This window comes from Loxodonta africana, chromosome 1 (genome assembly GCF_030014295.1).
Source record: "Loxodonta africana isolate mLoxAfr1 chromosome 1, mLoxAfr1.hap2, whole genome shotgun sequence".
Taxonomy (NCBI): Eukaryota; Metazoa; Chordata; class Mammalia; order Proboscidea; family Elephantidae; genus Loxodonta; species Loxodonta africana.
The window spans coordinates 79283578-79302923 of record NC_087342.1 but is presented as its reverse complement, the minus strand read 5'-3'; the positions used below and the strand labels follow the sequence as shown (position 1 = coordinate 79302923).

Sequence of the window (19346 nt, the reverse complement as noted above, 5' to 3'; positions counted from 1 at the left end):
GCAACCCCATAGGGTTTCTAAGGCTATCAATCTGCGGAAGCCAATTGATACATCTTTCTACTGAGGAGCCGCTGCTGGTTTCCAACACCAACCTTTCAGTGAGCAGGTGATCAGCTGAACCATTGAGCCACAGCCAGTATTAATTCAAGGGGCTTCAGCTTGAAACTCCAAATTAGTTGCTTTTTCTCCACACAGTTTTCATGATATTAGCTTTCCAATCATCACACCAGGGTCCGGCACCTCCACTACTTCTGGCTACCAGAGGGACAGCAGATAATTCTAGGCTAAGAATACAAAAAAGCAAGACACAAAAAGTTGTCTCAGGAAACTTAGATCCAAATGGAAAGAAAAAAATAAATCCTAAGTGAAAAACAGGAAATATATGGTATCACAGACAATCACTGTTCTAGCAAGACCTAGAGTCCAAAACCTTGGTTGGGAAATCAAGCAGTGGCTTTTTCTTGTGAAGCTGCAGCTCTAGTTTTGAGAACCACACAGAAGCATGAGGGAGGCATGCTGGGGGATTAGCAAGAACTGCAAGCATATTAATCTTTTGTAAGAGCCCACTTGTGCTCCTGGACAGGCATTCAAACCTCAGCCATCACAGAGGCTAAAAGAATAAAAACTTCAGCTTCTTGACAAAATTTGTAGTGTCAGTCAACCCACATAAGAGTTTTAGGAGGTAATCCTTAATCATTGTGTCTTCTCTTGCTTTTAGTTTTCATTTTGATATTTTTCCCCCGTGAGAGGTTTATATCTTCCTGAATATTGGAATACATTACATATGTCAACTCTTTGGCTCCTCCCCAGCACTAGTCATCTCTTCTATCCTAACCTCCCATGAACAAGCAACTGGGGCTTAGTTGGTGCTGGGAAGTAGCTGACATGAGTGCTTAGAGGTGGGAAGTCGAGGTTCCCAAACTTAGGCAACTGCCTGAGAACTTTGTGAATATATATATTCCTGACTCCACCTCTGTAGATTCTGAATGGACTGAGAATCACTAGACAGGGAAAGAGTGGGATCTATATCACTGAAAAGTCTCCACAGATATTCCCATTTTTCAGCCATGTTTGAGAACGGCTAGCCTCAGAAGTGGTGCAGAGGGAACTGGAGTAAACTGAGCTGTTGGGAAATTTTCTCTAGGAGGAAGCACTGGAGACAGGATAAAGGGGGGCTGGGAAAGTGAAAGTGAAGGTAACACATTCTGTGATGAAGAAAATGAAGGGGAAGATAGGAGGCAGGAGGTGGGTGTGGGTGTGGAAGAACAAGAAAAGAAGATGAAAGAAGGTTTGCAACTAAGTCCTTAGGATGTGTAGAATTTGGATGGTGAGGAGGTAGTTTGAGCCGGCCAGGGTTGCCTATATCTACTTTGCTCTCTCCACAATGCAGGAAGTAAGATAGTACCCTTCCTCCTAAGGAAAGTGGATTAAGGGTGTTGGCTTCATAAGAATTACCAATATTCAGCTGTGAGTCGCTGAGGAAAGAAAACATATATGGAGATGGCTGGGGACTGAACTCAGGGCCTTGTGCATGCTAGGCACACATCTTACCACTGAGTTATACCCCACTGCGAGCCAGACTTAATGAGACTACTCTTGATACTGACTTCCAGCATGATCTGCAGGCATTTTAAAACGTTGAGTTTTCACAAGTCAAAATTCATTATGTTCAATTCTCATGTTCCTGGATTGGACCCTACCTCGTAGCTATGCCAGGAGAAGGGGTGAGGGTGAGGGTAGGGGGAAGGAAACTCATTCCGGACCAAAAGACTCTAAGATCTTCCAGCAGTTATTGGCTTCTTCAAGGGGTCTTTCGGTCAAATGCCAGAGTGTCAGTCAGCTCCAGTCCACCATGTGAGAGAGTCACAGGATTGAACATTCTGAATAGTCTTCTGATTGTCTTCTTGAAAAGTTTGTGCCTATGAAGCTTGCAGAAAGTCACAAAAGATAGTTCAGGGGAATACAAAGATGTGTTGGGTGAGTGCTCGGAAGGAATGAGGATCCAGGTGCAGAGATAAAACTACCAACAACAACAAAAAAACCATTTCCATCGAGCCCATACCGACTAAAGAGACCCTATAGGACAGAGTAGAACTGCCCCACAGGGTTTCCAAGGAGCCCCTGGTGGATTCAAACTGCCTACCTTTTGGTTAGCAGAAATAGCTCTTAACAAGTAGGCCACCAGGGTTTCCGAAATTAGGCTAAAGGTTAATTAACTCACAGCATTTGACTGAAACAGGAGCCCTGATGGCGCGGTGGTTAGGAGCTATAACTGCTAACCAAAAAGTTTAGCAGTTCGAACCCACCAGCCGCTCATCATGGGGTAGGATCGGCTCCATGGCAACGTGTTTATTAGACAACAGCGAAGGGCGACTAGTGCAGTCATGCTTCTTGCAAAGGGCTGCGTCCCACACCTGGGTTTGGAAACGTGGTTTTGCCTCCGCAAGGTTGTAGCTCTGATATTGAGAGAGAAGAAAGATGGACGGATGCTCCTGCAATTAAAGCGTATCATTTAGACCTAATTATTTCCTTAATGAGGAAGCACAAGAGAAGCGCTTTATTGGATGGGCACAACCTTCAAAACAAACTCGCTCCTTATAAACTTTCCCTACGACTGGGGAAGTTAACAAGTTCCTGATGTGGTACGACTGTTAATCCAGATATAGAGAAAATCCAAGTCTTCTTGGCTGGAGGGAAGGGTGTCCAAAATCTATAGATTATGTTACTACTTTATCAGAAAGACACCTCTCTGGGAATTGGATTGCGAGGAACAGTAGGCGTGAGGAAGGAAGTGAATAGGAGAGAGTGGGGGAATTTATGACGGGGGAAAGGAGGATACTGAGCGGAGGGGAGAAGCAGCAGCAGAGGGGTAGATGGCAGAGAGAAGGGGAATAACGTTTGAAGATGAGTCTCTAAAAACGGATAGGATATGGCCCGTCACGGAGGCAGAAAGTGATCAAGCTCCCATGCTTTCTGCAGGCCTTCGGGAAGAGAGAGGCTAAAATAAGTGCTTTCAAAGCGTATGTCTCACAAAAAGATAGAACTAGTTTTGCCCAAAATTTTGCGACCTCCAGGTGAAATCGCCGAGCATTTTGGAATGCGCTCCCGTGCTTCCGTGTTTCTGGAATAGCAGTTGCTGAGATTGGAGTCTTTGGAAAAAGCCAGAGGCAGGCCCGGTTGTGCGGATTCCACGTGCTAGCAAAGCAACGTGAAGCTTAAAAATAGAATCCCCAAACGACTTTGGGCTAGAATATCTTTTATTTGCAGCAACTTGGCTTTAGCGTGTTTGGGCTTAATACTGAATGAAAAAGAAAGGTCAAGCAGTGACCAAGCCTTTTTGGTTTGAATAGACTCTTACCGAACCCATCAAACTCCTGGAGAGCTCAGTGCACCAGGCCTCTAGTCTGAGGATCTAGGATTCATGACCCTGTTCTGGTGTAGATGCTTTAAGTTTTCCCATAATTCTTTCTCACTCATACACAAAAGGCTACTGAGCCCAGCTTTCTCCTAGAGCAGCTCTGGGAATATTTACAGTGCATTTTACTACTGACATGCTTGCTTTTCTCAATGGGACTCTGAAGAGCAAGACTTCAAATGTGGAAAGTCAGATTTGCAGTATCATTTGAGAGTTATTCATTCAATGTGCACAGCAACCTTATTCTCCGTCCTACTGTCAAAAAAAAAAAAAAAAAAAAAAACTACTGTCAAATAGATGAGTAAAATAGGGACTTAAGGAATGAGGAGGATGGCACAGAGTTGAGCGGTAAAGGTTGATGATGGAATTTAAATGTGGAAATTTTTAAGAACATCCCCAAGTCTCTGGATTGTGGAGATGCTAAGTCCTTTCACTTTGGGAAAGGAGGAGTGGACATTACTTGTTGTTGTTTTCTTTTTCTTTAAGGGCATTGGATAGGATTGGAAAGTGGAGAGAAGGAGTTTGATCTGGGATTTCATTTATTCAGGATACTTACAAATTTAAGGTGCATATTCACCTTAGTGTTTGGTAAGCATGGTGATTCTTGAGACTAGAATGTTACAAAGGCCTCTCATCTGGACATTTGTGTAAAGCACGTGGCTTTAGAGAAGTGAGTATCTGCACAAAGGTAGGGTGAGTCCTGAAGACAGTGCATTGTAGTTTGAAGATTTGGAGCTCCTTAAAGGTATTCATTGAAAACCAAGCAATGAGCTTTGCCTCTAGAGTGATCGTGGACTCTGGAGTTCACACTGATTATCATTATCTTCTTGGAATTTCTTAGTAGACCGAAGAAGGAGCAACCTCCAAGTGAGATGACTTGTATGTCTTCTTTGCCAATTTCTGTCCCAATAAGGATCTTCTCCATTTCACAGGAATCACATGAAGTCCCCTTTTAACTTGGGAGGACTCCATTTTTCTAATAGCACTTGCCTCTCAGCTGACCTGGAAGGCAGCTCATCAGAGCATTTGAATGTGAGAGGAGTAAAGAGAAGCAAATGTCCCTTTTGAAGAGACCATTAGACAGATGTCAGCCACAAAGATATGCAACCATTTGTGTGTGGGTAGAATGATAGCCCTCCCCCCCTCCAAAAAAACCAAACCAAACCCATTGCCTTCGAGTCAATTCCAAATCATATCGGCCCTAGAGAGCAGGGGTTAATATGGCTCTGAATGTTGCGAAGCACAATTAGGATAGTTTTGGGGTGGCTGAACTCAGGGGTTGATCTTGTGGCTAGAGCAACCTGGATTCCAAATATACACTCCTAAGTTCCCAATATGGAGGGATGCAGGAATGCATTGTTGTTAAATTAACAATAAAGAGGCTCAGCCCATTTGAGATTTCCAAAGCCTCTTTAATGTTAATTATTGATATGTGACAGAAGAAACTTCACCTATATCAATTCTCCCTTCCAGAAACACCTCAGGAATTAGTAGTCACTGGGAGCCAATTCAAGAATCTTCTACTCGTTGTGCAATAAGAAATAAACAAACATGGAGGGACTTGAACACTCAGTCTTCTAGATCTGGAATCAGAAACGTTATCCATTAGACCATGCAGCCAATACTGTGAGGATATGGTACAAGCAAATAACTTAAAGTGTTGATAAGGGAACATAGTTTTCTGTTTTCAATTTTATAACTTACAATTGAAGGCAATTTTTACAACATTCAAAAAAGGAGTCAAATATCATCTGAAGACTCTGAAAACAATTTAGAATTAGTAAACCAAGATTGTGAGATAATTTCCAGGGCTCTCTCATCTAGGTCACTTATAATGATGATGCATTTGGGTGGAGAATTATAAGCCAAGAACTGAACTCTGCCATAAAAGGATACAGATCGCAAGAAGCTGCTATGTTCAGATTTTTTTTCTCAAATATAATATGGTGTTGCTCCAGGGAGAAAAGTCTGGAAGCTCAAACAAGAGCTCCCTTTGTCAGAAATGTCTGCCCTAATGCCAGGAAAATATTCTATTACAATCCATTTATAACAAAGATTTTTAAAACACAGCTTTTAAAATACTTTATCCTTTACCCACAAGTAAAAGAATCACCTGAGACAGAGGTGGGATGAGGTAGTGTGTCCCAAATCTCCCTGGGAGAGTGGTCCCTATGTGTGAGGTGCAGGTTGGTGTCTTCTAGTCTACATCAAATGTAGAAAAAGCAGACAAAATAGCTTGGAGGGATGCTTGTCTCATTGAAATGCTAACTAACCCCAAGGTATTTTGCTTAAAAGTCTTTCCCTAGTTTCCCTGTGGATTGATCCACAAAACATTTCAAGATGATTTTGTGTGACCCATCCCCAACCCCGCCTTGTATATTGGTAGGATAGGAGAGAGGAGAAATCCACAAATTCGTGAAGTTAAGTAATCACAAATTCTCTCAATTTTCTCATAGTCTGTTTCTTGGAAGTGCCAAGTTATTTTTAAGAAGTAACAATAGTCTTTCCCATTCCCTGCACTGTCTTTCCTCCCTAGAGAGGTTAAATTTCCTTCACTCCAAAACTTCCCCATTTGTTCCCAGATCCCTTGTACAGTATTTTCTCCAGGTTTGGGTCAAAACTCAAAACTATCTTAGGTCATATTCTGGATGTAGTAAAGTACACTAATTCGTCAAGAAAATTATCATTTTCACTTGGATCTGAATAGCAAATAGTATTCATGACATGAAGACCTGAAGGAGGAAGAGAAAACGGAGACCAAAGAGAATGAGGAGGAGAAATAAAATGAAAAGAAGTGGCTCACAGATGGTAACGAAGGGCATCAAGAAGAAAAGCAAGCAAAGAGGTGCAGAAGACTAAACCCATGCATCTTTGCTTGCCCCACCATTATGGAACATTCTCTTTGGTCTTCAGTTTTCCTCTCTTTTATCTCTTTTCTCCTCTGCCTCCCAATGATGCAAGAAAAATGTATAAGACAATGTAAAGGAATGCATAAAAGAGTAGCATGAGTGTTGCTTTAAGAAAAATAGATGCAGGTGGGCATGAAACCCTCTGGGTGTAGCAATGTGTTCTGAAAGCCGGTAGTGCTTTGTCTAGGTGACCAAGTCTGTTTTCGAAAGCCTAAAGAGACAGAAGACAAGACAGAAGGAAGGGAAATTCTCCTAGTGCTATGACATCTTTTTGGAACAGAAACTCCTTGACAGGCAGGAGAAATTCAAAGAAGCTATAATTTTTTTTTTTTTTTTAATCTGGGAACCAGGACATGAAACATAAAACCAACTGACCTATATAAAACCTCCATTAGGTACTCAAGGAAAGTTGAATGTAGAGGCCTGGGTAGCTCAGTTGGTAGAGCATCAGACTTTTAATCTGAGGGTCCAGGGTTCAAGTCCCTGTTCAGGCGTTATTCTCTTTTTACCCTAGTTATTTCCCTTAGAAGCCTATTGACATTCCACTGCCCCTTAGAGGAACTCTTCCAGACATTTACTATAGGCTTCTTGACTCATCTCTTCCTGCTCTTTGCTCAACAAGAGTCAGAATAGAGCAGGGAGAACAGAGAAAGGACAAAGGGTTAAATGCTTAATTAATAGCCAAAAGGTTGGGGGTCTGAACGCACCAAGAGGTTCCTCAGAAGACAGGCCTGGTAATCTGCTTCTGAATGGTAAAAGCCTAGAAAACACTTTGGAGGAGTTCTACACTGCCCACAAGGGGTCAGAAAAAGTTGAGGCAGCCCCATTCTTCCAAATGAGATGAAAGTTTCTAAAAACAAACTTCAGAGCCAGGGCCAAGATGGTAGAATAGTCATATGCTTCTGGTGGTCCCTCTTATAACAAAGACCTAAAAAAACAAGTGAATAAATTATATATGACAATCTACGAGCCCTGAATATCGAAGGAAAAGTTGAGGAATTGGACCAAGTGGCAGGGGGAGGGAGAGATTGTTCAGAAGCAGTGAGGAGCTGCCAGACCTGACCTGGTGGGAACCAGCACCCCTCAGGCCAGATCTGCTGGCACAAGCTTGGTGAGGCAAGCAGAGGTGTTCAGGACATGTTTTCCACATTGGAAGAGACTGATTGATGGAGAGTTCACTCATGCTTACAGAATCAGTGAAAAGTGATGCTCTTAGCAAAAGATAAGGATTGCATCTAATCTAACCCAGGGGCCAAAAAAACACCCGTTTGGAAAAAACTCTCTCCCATTTAACTGATCCCTCCCCACCCTGCACTGGGTCCTAAGCAGGATTCAGTGATAGCTGCTTTCCCTGGGCCGGAAGTAGGACATGCCTTGAGCCCTGAGCCATCCTCCCAGCCTGGGAGAAGGAACAAATTAACAAACAAGGGGGAAAAATAATCTGCCAGCTCCTGTAAACTGGGAACTCAGGGCAGAAACAGTTCCTCTGCCTAAGCACAGGCATAAGTGGTCCATGGACTTTCAAACCTGCATGGACCTGTGTGGGACCATTTCAACAGTGTAGGCCCTCATTAGCACAGTTTAACAGGGTATATACCTGAAGACTAATGTCAACTGTTTCAGCTATATGGTGAAGAGTCAGGTTCGTGACTTCTGACATTGCTCTGCCTATTAAGCATGGTCCTCACCTAACCACATCACGGGCCTGAGGACTGGTGGCTTCACCTATGTGACCTAGCCACCCTTGACAGGGATCCAAGGCCAAGTGGTGTCTCTCAGTCTTACAGCCAACAGCATTGTGAGCCCATAGTGTGGCTGCAAAACACACCCACCCAGGCACTCTGGGAACCAGGGACACATTTTCCTCACAGGCACTCAGGGGTTGTTATCAGTCCCCTGCCCTGCTCAGGGCATCGCTCCCTACTGCAAACAGATACTTGTGCCTACACCAATCATACCTGCTCATCTAAGACTGTAGGTGAGAGCGTGCTCCACACACTTGGTGACCGACTACCTGGACACCTGAGCTGAATCCATACAAGTGAACTGACTCCTGGACTCATATACCTAGTAACAGCTCCAACCAACTGGTGAGAGGACATTAGAGCTTCAAAGGCATCAATAATCAAACCAGTTCACCTGAGCAACTTATTTGGGCACATATCAAAATGAAATAAACCAAGAAGCTAGGACACAGTAAGTAAACATAAAATAAATAAATACAATAACTTTATCGATGGCTCAGAGACAACAGTGAATATCAAATCACATAAAAAGGCAGACCATGACAGCTTTAGCAAAGCTCCCAAAATAAAGAATCAAGAAATCTTCCAGAGGAAGGGACATTCCTGGAATTATCAAAGGCAGAATACAAAAGATTAATATAGAGAACTTCTCAAGAGATCAGGAAGGAGATCAGGCAAAATGCAGAACAAGACAAGGAAGGCACAGACAGAGCATTAGAGGAACTTAAGAAGATTAGAGAAGTGCATAATGACAAATTTAATAGGCTGCAAGAGTTCACAGAGAGACAGCAAACAGAAATTCAAAGGATTAACAATAAAATTTCAGAATTACACAATTCAGTAGAAAGTCAAAGGAGCAGAACTGAGGAAACGGATGTCAGAATTATTGAGATTGGAAGACAAAGCACTTGACACTGACATATTTGAGGTAAAATCAGATAAAAGAATTATAAGAAGAAATCCTTAGAATTATGTGGGACTCTATCAAGAGAAATAACCTACAAGTGATCTGAGTACCAGAACAGAGGTGGGTAACAGAAAATACAGAGAGAATTGTTGAAGATCTGTTGGCAGTAAACTTCCCTGATATTGTGAAAGATGAGAAGATATCCATCCAAGGTGCTCATTGAACCCCACACAAGGTAGATCCTAAAAGGAAGTCGCTGAGACATAATCAAGCTTGCCAAAGCCAAAGGTAAACAGAGAATTTTAAGAGCAGCTAGGGATATACGAAAAGTCACCTACAAATGAGAGTCAGTAAGAATAAGCTCTGATTTTTACTCAGCAGAAACCATGTAGGCAAGAAGGCAAAGGAATGACATACTTAAAGCCAAGACAGATTTGTTTGTTCTTTTGGCAGTCCATGGTACATGCAATATTCTTTGCCAACACCACAATTCAAAGGGGTCAATTCTTCTTCGGTCTTCTTTATTCATTGTCCAGCTTTCACATGCATATAATGCGATTGAAATCGCCATGGCTTGGGCCAGCCTCACCTTAGTCTTCAAGGTGACATCTTTGCTTTTCAGCACTTTAAAGAGATCTCTTGCAGCCAATTTGCCCAATGCGATGGATCTTTTGATTTCTTGACTGCTGCTTCCATGGGTGTTGATTGTGGATCCAAGTAAAATGAAATCCTTGACAACTTCAATATATATATCCATTTGGATTTGATCATACAATCCAGAATATGAACTAAAAGACTTTTTGTTTTTTGACCTAAACTAGGAGAAAATCTTGTACAGAGACCTTGCAGAGGAAGGCTTGGAGTCAAGGAGAAGTCTCCTTTCTCTGTAGGAATTGGGGATCAGTTGCAGCAGAAGAGGTGAGAGGCCAAGTGACCTGGAGGTCTTTTATAATGCATCGCCCCCTTTTCTCTTCTCTCCAAAAGCTGTAACTATGCACCTTCTATCTGTCTGTCACAGGCCATGCCTAAGCCAATTTTGAGGTTACCTAGTTGACTTGGGAAGGACTAAACTACATAGCCTCTGCACCTATGCTAAAAATTGATGCTTATGTAGTTATTACCAATTGTACAGAGTCTCTGACTTTTTGTGGTCACAGCTCCCTCTTTCTAAGCTAAAAGCAGGATGTAAAGAGTAGAGGGGCCACATAGAATTTCTTTAGAAAAAAGTTGGTGTCATGAATTGAATTGTGTCCCCCAAAAATATGTGTATCAATTTATTGTCCACCATCTTGTCACCTGGTGTGGTTTTTCTAAGTGTTGTAAATCCTATCAGCATGATGCTAATGGGATGGGATTAGCGGCAGTTGTATTGATGAAATCTGCAAGATTACATTGTGCTTTAAGACAATTTCTTCTGAGATATAAAAGAGAGAAAAGAGCAGAGATGGGGGACTTCATACCACCAAGAAAGCAGAGCTGGGGGTAGAGTGCATACTTTGGACCTGAGGTTCCTGCACTGAGAAACTCCCAGACAAAGAAAATATTGATGACAAGTTCCTTCCCCTAGAGCCGAAAGACAGAGAAAGAGTTTCTCTGTAGCTGATGTCCTACATCTGGACTTGTAGCCTATTAGACTGTGAGAAAATTCATTTCTCTTTGTTAAAGCCATCCACTTGTGGTATTTCTGTTACAGCAGCAATAGATAACCAAGACAGCTGGGTTTTAATAGGCTTCTTTTAAGAGTTAGAAATATGCAGAGCAAAGAAATGGGAACTTTTTAAAAATTATTATTATTTGCATTTAAGCAAAACCTAGTGAACTTCCCCAGTCACAGTGGTGCTTAATCTAAAAGCTGCCTGCCTGTACTTCTTCTACTCTCAATACCACTCCTACCACTCCATGGGTGGAAATTGGGAAATCCCTGCAGCTACCACTGAAGCCACCAATACCAACGATGTCTGAATTGCAAACAAAAATTCATCCTCACCTGGAGAAACCCCAAGATTATGGCCCCTGGACACTCTTTTAGCTCAGTAATGAAGTCACTCCTGAGGTTCAGCCAAAGATTAGATATGCCCATAAGACAAAACTAGACCGAATGGGCACAACAGCCCAAGGACAAGGACTAGAAGGCAGGAGGCGATAGGAAGGTAATAGGGAAACCAAGGGCGAGAAGGAAGAATGTTGACAAGTCGTGGGGTCATTAGCCAATGTCATAAAACAATATGCGTACTAACTGTTTAATGATAAACTAGTTTGTTTTGTAAGCCTTCATCTAAAGTACAATAAAAAATAAATAAATAAAAACTCAAAATGAAAAAGAAATTTCAGCCTCACATGAGCCCTCCACAGTGGTCAGCCTGTCTACCCCAGGAAGGAAAGAGCAGTGAATCACTCTCAAAGGCAAGGAAGTCTTGGGCAAAATGAACAGATTTCTCTTCTGGGACAAGCCTGCTTCTCTTTTCCTTGCCCTCTTCCTCTCTCTCCTTTTTCTCCTTCTCTTCCTTCCTTTCACCCTACCCCACCTCTTGCCTCTCTCGTTCAGCTGTGCACTCCAGAATGAAGTTTTCACAATACTTCAGCAGACTTCTAGTCCCATGCATGCCCATTTTAATCTCTGTATTGAGATTCACATGTAGTTGGTATCTTCATTTTCCATGTCACTTGATAATTTCTTCCCTCCCCTGTACACCCAGTGTAATATCTTACCAGCATAGGCCCGGGCTCGTTCAGGTCAACTGCAGAGCAGGGAGAAATGGAAGGAAGATGAATTTTTTTCTTCGAATTGAGAAGGCTTGAACCTCACACTGGGGAGAAAGAAATTGTAAAAGAATCTTAAATATTTTTGCAGGAAATACTTTAAAAATTTACATCCGAATCGATGGTCTCACCGAAATGTTAAGGCAGAAAGCCTCGACTCTTTGCTCATTGGAAACTGGTTTGAGAACCTGTGAGGACACATGGAGGGCTTTTATTAAAATTCACTTTGCAGATGGTCTTCAGCTGCTGCAAATTTCTCATTCCTTCCAGAGAGGCCAATTCTAAAAGACAAGCTATCACCCAACAGAGTGTTTCTTCTTTATTTTCTGTTCTCCAAAGAAAAAAAAAAAATTTTTTTTTTTCTTTATTTTCTGTCATGCCTCGGCCTGTTTTCAGACCACAGCACTCTGGCACATACACTACACTACTTGTCTTCTGGCTTCTCTAGCCTCCTTAACACACATGCAAATTAGGGTTACAAATAAATTTGACTTCTCTGTTTAGCTAACAGAGCCCCTGGGTGGTGCAAATGGTTAACACATTGGGCTGATAACCAAAAAGTTGAATGTTAGAATCCACCCAGAAGCCCTGGGAAGAAATGTTGGGCTCTCTACATCTGAAAAAAATCAGCCATTGAAAATCCTATGAAGCACAATTGTACTCTTGTACAGGTGGAGTCACCATTCATCAGAATCAACCGAAAGACAACTTATTATTATTATTTGTTTTATTTTAGCTAATAATGGTAAACTGTAAATATACAAAGTAGGCTTGATTAAGATTAATATCATTTTAAAATGACAAATTACAAAAGTAAATAATACTTCCTCAGATTTGTGTATTCTCTTGGATTATAGGCATCTAACCAATCTTACAATATCGTAAGTGGCAACACGTTCTACTGCTTGACCATTAAGTGGCCAGCACCACATTCCACTCACCCAATTCCTGAAATTGTTTCTACTTTATTTAATAGGAGGCGTCCAATATCCTGTCACAGTCTAATTGATACAAAAGAGTCTAATGCTCACAGACCATGAAACACAGTTCTTAGAAAGCACCTATCTGCAGACCACAATATGAGCAGCATTAATGAAGAGACAGGATGTACTGAAAGTGAGAAGATAGCCAAGGAAATCTGTCTTCTTTTTGTTTAAACTGAGGCTTAGCTCACAAAGAGTAAAATGCATATAACTTAATTATTCAGCTTGATGAGTTACTACATGTGTATCTCATATAACCAGCATCCAGACCAAGGTAAAGAAATGTTCAGCTCTCAGAAGCTCCTTGTATCTATCCCAATCAATTCCAATCTTCAGACCTCTACCACCATTTTCCTGTTTTGAAAAACTATAAATGGAATCATACAACATGTGTTCATCTGAGTATAGAATCATTCAAGGTAATTTTTATTAGATACATCCATCTTGTGTCTAATAGCAGTAGTTCTTTTTTATTGCTGTCATATTTCACTGTACTAATACTGTACACCACAATTTTTTCATTTGTTTTGCTGTTGATGTACATACCAAAAAAAACAACAACAACAAAAAAAACAACCAAACCCACTGCCATCGAGTTGATTCTAACTCATAGCGACCCTATAGGACGGAGTAGAACTGCCCCATAGAGTTTCCAAGGAGCGCCTGGCAGATTAGAACTGCCGACCTCTTGGTTAACAGTCACAGCACTTATCCACTATGCCGTCATATAAAACTAATGCTGCTATGAACATTTTTGTACTTATCTTTCAAGGGCAATAAGCATTCATTTTTATTGGGTCTAAACGCAGCTGTGGAGTTTCAGGGTTATAGGTTATAAATATGTTTTGTTCTAGGCAATATTTCTAAATAATGTACAAGTATGGATGTGCCAGTTGACAGTGTCATCAGCAATGTATGAAATTTTCAGTTGTTCCATATCATCAGCAACACTTGATATTTTCAGTTCTTTTATCTTAATCCATTTTGGTGAAGGGGGTATTATTTCAATGTGTTTTTACTTTGCACTTTCCTTATAATTAATAACGCCCAGTGGTTGCAGCCCACCAGACCAGCTTTGGAAGTGGCTGCAAGGGGCACAGGTCCAGTTCCTGGTGGGAAAAAAGGCTTTAAGAAAGTCAACTGTAGTTGTGTCCTAGAGGTTCAGGGGATGGACTAGAAATGCACTGGGCTGTCCTGCACAGGTTTGATTTCTGCTGACTACAGACTACCTGGATCCCAGGTACTTTAAGTTCCCTTCATTATCAGCAAGCAAGTTGGAGGTTCACCAAAAAAGAGAAAGGCTCTCACTGAGGTGGATTGATGCAGTAGCTGCATAATAACGACTGTGAGGACAGCACAGGACTGGACAGTATTTCTTTTTTGTTGTACATAGGGTCGCTATAAGTTGGAAGCCACTTGATGGCACCTAACAACAACTGCAGCAATCCCTTCTTCTTAAAGAGAAAAAAACCAAACTCATAGCGACTCTATAGAACAGGGTAAAACTGCCCCATAGGGGTTCCAAGGAGCTATTGGTGGATTTGGATTTGAGTTGCAGACCTTTTGATTAGCACCCAAGCTCTTAGCCTCTGTGCCACCAAGGCTCCTTCTTCAAGAGAAGAGGGCTTGAAAAACTTTGTAAGAAGAGAAAAAAAGAAAAGGTGGAGAAAGAGCAGAAAAGTTGAAAATACAGAAGTTCCATCATAGACCTTTCCTTGTCGTTGTGAAAAATGTCACCAGGCAGTTTATTAAGAAGGGGACTTCAGAGCAGGCTGATGGAATGAAATGTCCTAGCAGCAGAAACAGTGTTATTTGGTCTATGATCTCCTTAAGTATTTCCTGGTATAGCAGTTAAGAGAACACAATTTAAAGGCTTAAGAAATAGTGAGATTTGAAACAGTGGGTTTTTCTTTCTGGCCAACTATCGAATCTGTGAAGATCCCTTATAAACATAGGTGATATTTTAAGGAGGATCTTCATGATGTCTTTGTAGTGAGAGAGGCATGGCCCAATGAGAGTGTATCCTAATCTTGAGAAGGTTTGAAACCAATTCCCAACACTTTTGTACTTTCCTCCTTTTTAAAACAGCTTTTTTGCATACTCATGTGGAGATAAACACATTACCTGATGGATTGCCTTGAGTTGTTTCCCATTTTCTACAGCCTGTGTCTCCTCGCCACCCAGGGCAGCTGTGTCAGCACAAGGAAGACAAGGAACAAAGAAGGAAATGGAGAAAACAGAATGGCTTATTCAAGATTTCTCCATCAGAAGCAAAAAGCTTGCTCCCATGTTATTGTGCTCAATAATCCTCTCTTCCCTTTTCCAGCGTCATTGAGGAGCATGACAGGAAAAGAAGGACTGAAAGAAGAGAGAAAGAATAGGCTCTGTCCTTTCATTTGAAATTCACTTGGTTTTCTGAGCAGTGTTTAGAGCCTGGAATATCCAGAGGGGAACAAGCAGAAAAGCTTCTTTCTGTTTTACATATTCCTCCCCTTTTTGTCTTCCTCATCCTCTATGAACTCATCCCCTCTCAAAAAACTGAATGTTATTTTCAGACATGGGTGGCAAAGGAGCCCATATAATTTTGGATTAGAGAGCAGATTATATTGGATACATTAAGATTAGGTATTCAAAAACACAAGGGCATTGCAAATGAAAGTTAAGTACAATTTTGAAAGAATGGCTAAAACAGGTACTTTCAGGCAGCTGAAATAGCTTAGTTGGGAGAGGATAGACCGATGATCTGGAGATCCCTGGCTCAATCCTGGGTTTGGCAGTCATGTGTAGTTTTCTAGAATTACTATGATTCACTTTATTACAGGACAATTGCAACCCAAGGCTTTGGGATTCTAACAGAACTGAGGATAATACAGTAAAACCTGCAAAAACCAGAACCAGTGTAAGGCAGAAACCTGTCATAGAAGAAAAACTCAAATATTTTCCACTAAAAAGAGAGATAGAAAAGTGGTGACACTGTACCCTGTCAAAGGCAGAAAACTTTCAAGACCAAGAAAAACAAGGCAGTCCCATCAAGTCCAGCTCTCACAGTTTTACTCTACATCTATCCAACAGGGAACTATGTGAGAAAAGTTACATTAACATCTGTATCATCTCTCACTACAATTTTTACTGATTTTTTTCAACTCCAGTCAGGTTGTATATATACATATTTTTATCATCCTCTGCTTCACTTACACATTCCTGAGGTCTTCTACAAAGTGGTAAGTGACATTTTTCATCTCTTATTCTTCTTACTTTTAACTGACAACAGGTAACAATTTGTTTAAAACAACAATAAATAAAACCAAACCAAACCCCTTGCCATCATTTTGATTCCAAACTGGACAGAGTATAACTGTCCCATAGGGTTTTCAAGGAGCAGCTAAGAAAGGCAAAAAAATCCAGTCATGCAAATTGCCCAAATGCCCAATTAAACTAGAGAAGGCAAAAGAAACAGACAAAGAAGCAAATAACCAGGGCAATGAATAGAAAGCAGTTGCTAATATGGTAGATATTAATTAAACAGTATTGCTATCACTTTAAATGCAAATGATTTAAATATATGTATCTTAGTCTGGGTTTTCCAGAGGAGGAAAACCAGAGAAAAATGCATATAAATATTGTCTCAGCCATCTAGTGCTGCCACAACAGAAATACCACAAGCGGATGGCTTTAACAAAGAGAAATTTATTTTCTCACTGTCTAGTAGGTTACAAGTCCAAATTCAGGGCATCGGCCCCAGGGGAAGTCTTTCTCTATCTCTGTCACCTCTGGAGGAAGGTCTTTGTCCTCAATCTCCTCTTGGTCAAGGAGGTTCTCAGGCACAGGGACCCCGGGTCCAAAGGACGCGCTCTGCTCCCTGTGCTGCTTTCTTGGTGGTATGAGGTCCCCAACTCTCTGCTTGCTTCTCTTTCCTTTTATCTCATCCCAGGGAAACTCCCTTTATACTGGATCAGGGAGGTGACCTGAGTAACGGTGGTGTTACAATCCCATCCTAATGGTCTTAACATAAAATTACAATCACAAAATGGAGGACAACCACACAATACTGGGAATCATGGCCTAACCAAGTTGATACACACACTTTTGTGGGGACATATTTCAATCCATGACAAATATATACAGAGAAATTCACCTAAAGGAAATGGCTCCTGTAATAGTGGGGACTGGCAAGTCACAAATCCATGGGTCTGGTAGCAGGCTGAAAATCTCTGACACCTCATAGGGTTGCAGGGGCTGTCAAATCCAAAGTCTGCTAGTCAAGCAGCAGCCTAGAGACTTCTGCAGGCATAGGCCCAAAGACTGGAGGTCAGGTGCTGAGAAGAGTAAAGAGTCTAGAGAGAGTGAATTTTGCGAGAACATCCCTTTATGTACTGGAGACAGGCTACACTGCAAGGAAATTCCTCTTTCAACCGACTGGTTGCTCACATCAGATCACAAAATGGAAGGTAACTAAATTATGGAAGAGCACATGCCAAGCTACTGAGAATCACATCCTAGCCAAGTTGACACATAACATTAACTATTACAATAACATTTAAAAGACAGACTATCCAAGTGGATTAAAAACTACATGTTGTTTACAAGAAATCCACTTTAAACATAAAAACATGGGTAGATTAAAAGTAAAAAGATGGAGAAAGATACCATACTAACACTAATCAAAAGAAAGCTGGAGCTGCTATACTAACGTCAGGCAAGTCAGATTTCAGAGCAAGGAAAATTATCAAAAATAAAGAAGGGGTTACATAATGATTAAAGGGTCAATTCTCCAAGAAGACATAACAATCCTGAATGTGTATGCACCTAACAACAGAGCATCAAAATACACGAGGCAAAAGTCATATCTGAGGAAGGAATTGAGTCCAAGCCGTACTCTGCTACACATGGGGTTGCCATGAGTCATAATCAATTCGTTGGTACCTGGTCATTGTGGTGGATCCAAGATATACAAGCCAAGCCCAAGCCCAAGCCCAAACCCAGTGCCGTCGAGTCAATTCCGTCTCATAGCGACCCCATAGGACGGAGTAGAACTGCACCATAGAGTTTCCAAGGAGCACCTGGTGGATTTGAACTGCCAGCCCTTTGATTAGCAGCAGTAGCGCTTAACCACTACACCACCAGGGTTTCCAAGATATACAAAGAACTCCTAAAACTCAACAATAAAAACACAAGCAACCCAATTAGAAAGTGGGTAAAATATCTGAAGAGATACCCCAGCAAAGAAGATATACAGGTGGCATATGTCTTAAAAAAAAAAAAAAAAAAAAACCAATTCCCCCATGAGTAGAATGTGCTTCACATGGCTTTTAGTGGAAGTACATCTCCAGGCCTTTCTTCTGAGGCAACTCTGTGTGGCTCCAAACCACCAATTAATCAATCATTCAGTTAGTAGCTAAAAATTTAACCATTTCCACCACCCAGGGACTCCCACATACCACTAGGGCATTACAAATTAAAACAATGATGCGATACCATTACGTACCTACTGTTGCTGTTCTTGTTAGCTGCTGTTGAGTCAGTGCTGACTCACAGTGATCCTAGAGGGCAGAAAAAGGCTCCATAGGGTTTCCAAGGAGCACCTGGTGGTTTGAACTGCCAGCATCTTGGTTAGCAGCCAGGCTCCTAACTACTACCCCACCAGGGTGTCTACACAGCTATTTGAATGGCTAAAATCCTAATACTGACAACACCACATGCTGGCAAGGATGTGGAGCTACAGGAACTCTCACTCATTACCGGGAAAATGCAAAATAGTACAGCTACTTTGGAAGATAGCCTAGCAGTTTCTTACAAAGCTAAATGTAGACTAACATAAACATGTTGTTGTCAGATGCTGTGGAGTCAGTTCTGACTCATAGTGACCCTATGTACAACAAAATAAAACACTGACCGGTCCTGTACCATTCTCACTAGCATTGTTATGCTTGTTGTAGCCACTGTGTGAATCCATTTTTTTAAGAGTCTTCCTCTTTTTCACTGACCCTCTACTTTACCAAGCATGATGTCCTTCTCCAGGGACTGGTCCATCCTGATAACAGGTCCAAAGTATGTGAGATGAGGTCTCCCCATCCTTGCTTCTAAGGAGAATTCTGCCTGTACTTCTTCCAAGACAAATTTCTTTGTTCTTCTGGCAGTCCATGGTATGTATATTCAACATTCTTCACCAACACCATAATTCAAAGGTATGAATTCTTCTTCAGTCTTCCTTATTCATTGTCCACCTTTCACATGCATATGAGGCAATTGAAAACACCATGGCTTGGGTCAGGTGCACCTTAGTCCTCAAGATGAAATCTTTGCTTTTTAACACTTTAAAGAGGTCTTTTGCAGAAAATTTGCCCAGTGTAATGCGTTGTTTGATTTCTTGACTGCTGCTTCCATGGGTGTTGGTTGTGGGTCCAAGTAAAATGAAATCCTTGACAGCTTTAATCTTTTCTCCATTTATCATGATGTTGCTTATTGATCCGATCGTGAGGATTTTTGTTTTCTTTATGTTGAGGTGTAATCCATACTGAAGGCTGTGATCTTTGGTCTTCACCAGTAAGTGCTTCATGTCCTCTTCATTTTCAGCAAGGAAAGTTGTGTGATCTGCATATCACAGGTTGTTAATGAGTCTTCCTCCCA

The 19346-nt window shown here is 41.4% G+C and overlaps 1 non-coding gene across 1 annotated transcript; it reads left to right on the top strand.

The window, feature by feature from the left end:
• Window positions 1–6745: 6745 nt before the first annotated feature.
• On the top strand, window positions 6746–6818 carry TRNAK-UUU (transfer RNA lysine (anticodon UUU)). Its single transcript has one exon. It is a non-coding gene; the product is annotated as a tRNA-Lys (tRNA).
• Window positions 6819–19346: the final 12528 nt, after the last annotated feature.